Genomic DNA, 8,353 nt, shown 5'->3' on the forward strand with positions numbered 1-8,353 from the left:
TGATAGCAAGTAAACATCAGGACTGTATTTATTTGCATTGTTGTATTTTGTCATGTTTCTCAGGTCTTTGTCTGAATTTCTACGAACATTATTGCTAAGGATTGTCACACTGGGTTAAATATGTACACTTGGGTTTTAAGGGGTATTTATTATTTTCTTCTTTTTTTGGGGTTGTATGGAAGCCCCAAACGCAATTTCATTGTTCTTGACAATGACAATAAATAAATAAATACTAAATACTAATACTAATACTATACCGATACCAGTACCGATACCTTTAACATATAAAGATCAAGATGAAAGATCATCACCACGAGTTTGCAAATTCTGAGCATGTTTTTATGAACACTAAAACGCTTTGTCACTAACTGAGAAAAAAAATAACCATGGCTTTTTTTTGACGTTCGGAAGATTAAGACTTCCTCAGTTTCTCGGCTTGATAACACAAGTGCTTGCAGTTTACTGCAGGCATCATGTTGATAATGCATCTTGTTTGTCTCAAAGCTTCATTGTTATGACATTTGTGCTCCATCACATTATAAACAGGCAGCGTGGCTGGCTGGCTGGCTAAGTACAACCACTAATTGTTGTAATTGTTAGCAGTTGCTTGAGCCGCCTGGTCTGTGTGTATTTCTGTATATGAATACAGTATATCTGTGTGTTTACAGTGCGCATTATTGGTTTCTTTGAGTGCAACATACACCTACGCACGTGTGTGTCTGTGTGTTTATGTATTGATCTGTGTGGATGCATTACTCTAAACACTTCCTTTCTCTTTCACTTTAGGCTTTAAACACTCATGATTAGTTGGGAAGATTAGAAGAAATACCAGAGAGGAAGGAAGGGAGAAATAATGAGGGAAAGCTGAGGAGAGATAAGAGCAAGTAAAATGAACAAAACAAAATCTCACTTTGGTTATTGTGTTCTGTTTGACAATAGCAGAAATGTAACTGTTTCAAAATCTTACCTTTTTTAAGGTAAGTTCATACATATTTCAAAAGGACAGGACAAGTATGGATTGCTTGGAAGGGTTGGAGGAGAAAGCCTCTCGTATCCAATAAAAACATGGCAACATGGATTAGTTTTGCAAAGTCTGAACAGACTGCAAGAGCTCTGAAACAATGCCCTTTGGACAGATGATACCAAAGTTGAGATGTTGCAGTTGACTGTGAACTCCTCTGTATACCAGTGGCTAAGTCAAAGTTCAGAGCTGAGCTGTGCTGTGTATAAATGAATGCCCACAAACCTCAAAATGAACTGAATCAATGTTGTAAAGAAGAGGACCAAAATTCCTTCACACTGATACAAGAGACTGATAAAGTCATACAGAAGACCAGGACTTCAAGTTATAACTACCAAACATGATTCCAAAAGCGACTGAATGGTGCGGTGTAGTTTGTTTTTCATGAGACTGCATAGAGTCACTTCACTATATGTTAATATATATATGCTAGCTAACTTGCGTGGCTAGCAACTGCACTGTGGTATAACATAGGATGCTAATTTTGGTTAGCGAAAAACAGACTTAACATTCATCTCTGATAACTGCGCCACTGCCTTGATAGAATGGAGTCAGTGGAATATCGTCAAATCAGTAAATCCGACTAGAGCTAGCTTTTGGAAAATATATACTATTGATTATCTTATATGTGCTAAACACAGCTAGAACTGAGTTAGCTAAATTTTGCAGCAAGACTGGAAATAGGAGGACACTTTTGTAACATGGCTGGTTTCACCTGTGTGTTATAGTAACAGTCATATAGTTAAACTTGCACTGCACTGAAAGTAATATATAAATGTTACTAGCTAGGAAAAGAGGCTGCCATTACAACTTTTGTGGAAAAGTGACCAGTGTAGTCATTTGTACTTGAAGCAGTCATATCCCGTCAGAGTAACGGGAAAGCATGCACATCTGAAATTCCTTCATTCATTCACACAGTTTGTCATTGGAAGTGTCAGAACTTAACTGAGCCTTTGGACTGTCCGGGGTTTTGGGGACCATGTTCTGGGAATAGAAAATTTCAGCGGTAGACCAACGCCACCAAAACCAAAAACTATTTGTATGAACAATTTGTGTTTTTGTAATTTTGGTTAAGTGACCTTTCTTAATTAAACATTTCTTGTCTTGACAACAGTGAAAACAAATATGCTCACCCTGTCAACAAACAGATCTCAACCATCACTAAACACAGACTACCAAAACACGGCTTCGGCAGCAAACTTGAAAATAAGTCCAAAGAACATTTTCCTCCATCCTGTGTGAGGGAGATGGGCAGTAAAGTGTGGTGAGCTTTGGGCCCGTAGCGGCACTGTGGAGGAACAGCCGGTGCTAATCCAACCCAGTAACGGTTCAGCAGGCGGCAGTAGGAATCGTTGGAAAGAGGGAAGGAGCGTGAAATCCCAGACACCTGGTGGCTCTTTCTGCACAAGAGTCTGCAGCTGGTGTCGAGAGCCCACAGCCACCCGGCCAGCTGTGCTTCCTCGACGGCTCCTCTGGCTCGCACTGAGGTTAGACCAACACATTATCTATCTGCTGAAAGGGTTAATAACTTCAGCTGTGCTCCAGTCACTGCCACATTCCTTTTTTAATGCAAAAAAGTCGAAAGTGTATGTTTCAGGATCAGTTATTAAATATTCTTTTGGCAAACTGATGTCCTTTAGTCACTGAGAAATAACAGAAATCTGTTGTTCAGGGGGTTTTTTGGGTGACATCACCTAAGCTGGAAGTTGTGGATGTGATGTAAAATCCAGTGTGATGAAGCGAGATCACTGCGCAATGACATAATTATTTACAGAGCATAAATTAAGCCAACGTTGCCTTACATAACTTCAGAATGCCTTAATAGATGATTGAGTCTCACTTTCACCGTGTGCTCAAAGCTCAGAGAGGCATTAATGATGGTGTATACGCCGATCACGAGCCACGGCACTTGTTTCATATAGTCTAGGTCCCTTTGACCTCTGTTGCTGTCCCATGGTGTCTTTCACCAGGATGTTGGCAGTGGATCATTCGGGTCCTGTGGGTTGTGAGGATTAGGTCATTTCTGGCACATTACATGTTTGCTTGGGAGGAGATTTAGGAAGTTTGGGGGCAGAGTCAACACTTTGGGTTCTTTGTCATGTTGCTTGAGACATTCCTGAATAGGTTTAGTGGCGTGGCTGGGTAGGAGGGGGTGAGTGTGCTTGGTCTGCAACAGTATTTAGGTGCTCCGTATAAATCACAGTCACATCTACAGCAGAGTTTCCCAGTTGGCTGGTACAGTAGCCTAAAGACCTCTTCAGTTACTGGGTGAATAATAAGCACCAAATGAAAAATAAGAACAAGCAAATAAATTGTGCCACAAATTAGAGCCTGTAAATTCTGTTATTTTTTTTTAATGATATTAATTGGTCTGTTTCCTAATTAGAGTACATAAGTGAATGTTCTGTTTACCGTGCCTACAGAAGCATTAGTAATCTATCAATGGAGTAAATTAAAAAGGTAAATAACTTTATTGTGCTCGCTCAGTTTGTACTGCACGTTGTATAGATGTATTTAATTTTAGATGTGTCTTTCCCCCATTAAAACACTGGGCTAAAAGTACTGTAACGTTCCCAAGAACCAGACGTTTTGATCTCATTTTGTCCGTTTATTCGGTAACACAGGCAAACGGGCTGTTAACTCTGGGGAGAGTGCTCTCGTACAACACCTCACTTCAGCCCCGTACAGTCACACACAACAACCAAGACCCGCCTCCCATTCCTGCACACATAACTCCCTTTTTCCTGCAGCACAACCAAACATGTATCTTAAAGAAATAACAACAGTGTGCAGAGATAGCCAACCTGTCACTGTAAAATAACCTTTAACTATCGTTACTGTACATTATTTTAAAGGGAGAATTAGGGGTGCCTTTAATTAGGTTAATAGGCCCACCGTGCATCTCTTTTTATCTGTCACATTTCAAACCACATCACACATGTTAATATGTCAGATGGAACAATGCCAAAAAACCTCTTCACCTAAATTAATGTGCATGGAGCGAAATCTAAGTGGCTAAATGAATCATCAACATTTAAAGATGGGATTTTTCACGGTAACCATGACACACTGTATTCCCCTACAAGCAGCAGGGGGCCCAGGACACTCCCCTGTGGGACTCCGTGTGCTAAAAGGTAGATATAGTTTGAACCCTAACTCATTGGGTTAAATACAGAGTAAAACATTATAGTGTTTATGATCGCAAACCATCACTGAAAGCTTTTGAAGTAGCATATTTTGTTGAATTAGTCATTCATCACTGAAAACACCTGACTACAGACAGTAAAGATGAGCTGGAAGGTTTTATTGGAGCTCAACAAAATCTTGATCAGGAGTAGGTTAACGTTAATGGTAATCCACATCCACTAATGAATTATCCAAATATAAGATGTCCATTCCTAAAGTTCTCCCAAAAGTAGAGAGAAAACTTCCTAATTTAGCTTTAAATATATTTCCTTTAAAAAAAAAATAAAAAATACATGTATTAACAAACAAAAGAGCTTTTATTACTTGAAATGGCACGTTAAATGATCAGATTCCAGACATTTAGAAGTTAAAACCCTATTAGTCTTAAATTGTCTTTCATTTTCCTCTTGAAGTGATTTGCTTTGAATGTCTTTTGTGGGCGTTAAAAATGTTACTGGCTCAATGTAACGCTATTTAGAGGCGCACATCAAAACCCGCCGGTCGGCCACTAATGCAGCAGAGCTGCCATAATTAAATGTTTGTTTTTGAAGGAGATGTGATGTGGTTGTTTTCTGACTCGTTTCATCTCTGCGTGTTTTGAGGGGTGTTTTCACCATCTGTGTGTGTGTGTGTGTGTGTGTGTGTGTGTGTGTGTGTGTGTGTGTGTGTGTGTGTGTGTGTGTGTGACGGGCCAAAAGTTGTGATGTTTAGTTACCACGAGTAGCTGATGACAATGTGCAATAACTTGGATGCGTCTTAGCATATATAATACCCTACAGACATATTGTGTTAATGACACATTTCTGAGGAGGAATTTTCTACGATTTGAATAAGAGCAAAATTCTGTTTTGACAAATGGAAAAGTTACGTAACCGTGTGTGTGTGTGAACTGGTGAGGATTTAGATGTCATCATACCTGCTTAAAGCTTTGTTTCAAGACTTAGACTTGGTTTTAAACTTCATCTTAGAACCAGTTTTAGGTTCAGGTAAAGGTTAAATAGTTGTAATTGGTGCGAGCATTAGTGCTATTGAGGAGGTGTCATAGGAGCATGGTAATTACAATTTACACAGTTTCTGTTCAGGTGCTTGTGGGCGCGTAAATTGTATAATTGTCCATAAATGTCACCTAATGAGACAGACAGGATGTACTTCGATCACAAGTATGATACATTAGTAATATTGTGTTTAAAAAAACTCAATCAATAATTCCTAATCTGACTGAAAGTGCTTTCAGTGACATTATTTCAAGTTCCGGTTTTATTCACAGCAAATAAACCCCACATCTGTTGTCTGGATGTTCAAGCTGCTCATACTTGTAGTAAAGAAATTTCCTCCTATTGTAGGAGGTAGTAGGATATTAGGATATGGATCTCAGCATTATTGAAGCATAGTGGGATCATGTTGACAGACAACAGAACAAAAGGCAGAAACATCCACAGAAGAGCTTTGAATGTCCTTCAAGAAACCTGGAGAACTATTCCTGAAGACTGCTTAGCAATATTTTGCTAAGCAAAATATAAAGAAATGAGGGCTGGCTCAAGACTAACGTATCGTACTTTTTCATGGGTTATGTGCAAATTAGTGCTACCATAACCCATACCATAAGTGCTATGGGTTATGTGCAAATAAGTATTGGTTGTGCTAAACAACCAATACTTATTGCAAGCTACAAATCACATGAGCGTTTTAGTTGACTAAATGTGTCATGGTTCTCAAGATCTGGAGAGGTCGTGGTGTGTGTGTTTTTTGTCTTCGCCTCTCCCACCAGGGCGGAACTGGACCTTGATTCCCCGCCTCTGAACCCTCCCTGAACACACACCTGTGGCTCATTCACACTGATCCTGGCAGACTACTTAAGATGGCAAGAGAGGCTGCTTCCTCGCTGGATCGTCACATTATTTAGTGTCAGTGTAGCCTAGCCTTTGGAAGTATTCCTTGTGATCACCTAGAGTTTCCTCCTAATGTTGTTTTTCTGTGTACAGGCCTTCTAGATTCCCTTAAGACTAAAACTGATTCATCCATGTGTCTAGATAAATAAGCTGCCTAACCACAGTTATATCCCTTAAGCCTTGATTAAAGCTACAGTACATTGCCGTCCCTGCCGTCTGGATTTCTGTGGATGTGTGTGAGTGAGCGTGAGCATTTTGGAGTGGACATTCAGAGTGAGCTGTGGATTAAGTTCAAGAGGAGCGTATGTACCCCGCCTTGGACCTTCCCCTCGGACCCCCCTCCACCCCCTGGAGCCCCGTGTTATCTGTCTCACTGTATATATGTAGATATTCTCACTTGGTGCCACACTGTAAATAAACCCTCACCTTCTCTCTAAACTTCAGAGTCCTGCGAGTGAGTCCTCTGCCTAATAATCTGTGACCAAATGAAGTCATCAGGGTGCCCAAAGGAGCAGGGCACAGTAGATGAAAAAATAAAAGCCCTCAGTATGCAACTAGTGTGCTGCAATGTGGACTCTAAATTAAAAATGTGAAAATTTGCACGTATAACTTTCTCGAATGTTTCACTACAGGCTGTTTGTTGCTTACATGCAAGGCAGTGCGCACAAAGGCCACAGAAGCCTCCAAAACATCACACACAGACACACACAGCGCCACGTGTTGGCTTCACTGATTACCGTGTGTTGCGTTCAGTGGTGTGTAAAGTGCTGCCGCTGCGAGTATTAGCCTGTTTATCAGAGTGTGTATTAACGTGCTCCAGCGCAGGGGCTGAGGGGACAGAGTGTGTGTGTTTGAGTGCGTGAGCGTGCTAGCAGGGGATCACAGGTGTGTTTGCGAGCTCCGCAGAGAGCCTCCTTCCCCCTATAACCCCCACGCCCCCACCTCGAGCATCCTGGGTAATATCAGCCCACGGAGCACCTGCGTCCCTGTCCCAGAGCGCACGCACGCACACACACACGCACACACCTCTAATGGCCCCGTATCAGCCTGCCATACGGCTCTAATAGCCAGCTGTGTGAGCAGAAAACCGTTGGACCGTGCTGACACTCACTGATGCAGTTGTAATATTAGATCTGAGTTAACTGTGATCTCCAATTAGTTTTCATCACACTTGAAACAACCAATGAACACAGAAAACTACATGAAACACACAAAGGATATTTCACGCTTTAGCTTTGAATCCATTTAAAAAACAAAAACAAAAAAACTTTAGTAGCACACAGGGCTCACGGCTTTACTTTTCCAATAACTTTTTCTTGACTTTCCACCACTAGGTTGGCTGTTTTCTGAGGGATTTCCTCTCCAGTTTGAGTGAAAACATTTTCAGTGGGAAAGAAACAAGTAGGTTAGAGTCGTGGTCGAGTGTGTAGGTCAGGGTTTTCACATGCAACTTAATATAAATGTCTTCCCGACAACAGCCTGCTACCACAGCCATTTCACACAAACACGTTTGACCTTAGAGGGGCAGACAGAGATATGAGTTTGCTCAGATGATTCAAATTGTTATCAGGTGCTCTGGCATGTAAGGAAAACACGGAGTTGCACAGAGTTAGCAAAACTCTTAATGACTCCCAGAACAAAACAACTCTGAACCCTCACAGCAGATATCATCACAGTGTCTCTGACAGATACAGTTCTTTGATAACATTTTTAAATGGATTATATTCATTGGAAAGACTCAAGGACATCATTACACTCAGATTCACTTATGTTATCAGATCAGTACATTTTTCCATTAGTATACTGCAGAATGCTATAACACCAGTATTTAAAAAAGGAAAACAGCTCCGGGAAATATTAAAAACTATAGGATGAGGCTTTCACTCGCACATACATTTTAAGTTAACAAGAACTTTATTTCTGCAAACAATAACTACATTGACTTCTCTGGTCAGTAAACCCAAGCAGCTAAACTGCAGGACGGTTCACCTGCATGGTGTCATTTAACACGTGCTTGTGTCAGCTAATGTTTCTCCCTTTAATATTTGTTTCTGCAGTCCTCGAGTTAAATCTGCACGACCTAAATTTTAAAAAAAAAAAAAGAAAAAAAGAAGCCCCCCCCTCAATCCCTTTAATTGCTTTTGTACAATTTATATTTTGCAGTTTACAGCTGCTGTTTTTTACAGTCACGTCTGTGGTCAGCGAGGCCTTTGCATTCGACAGCTGCTCTTTTTATAATGTCGGAGGTTGGAGTTGC

This window comes from Aulonocara stuartgranti (assembly GCF_965226115.1).
Source record: "Aulonocara stuartgranti genome assembly, chromosome: 23".
Classification (NCBI taxonomy): Eukaryota; Metazoa; Chordata; class Actinopteri; order Cichliformes; family Cichlidae; genus Aulonocara; species Aulonocara stuartgranti.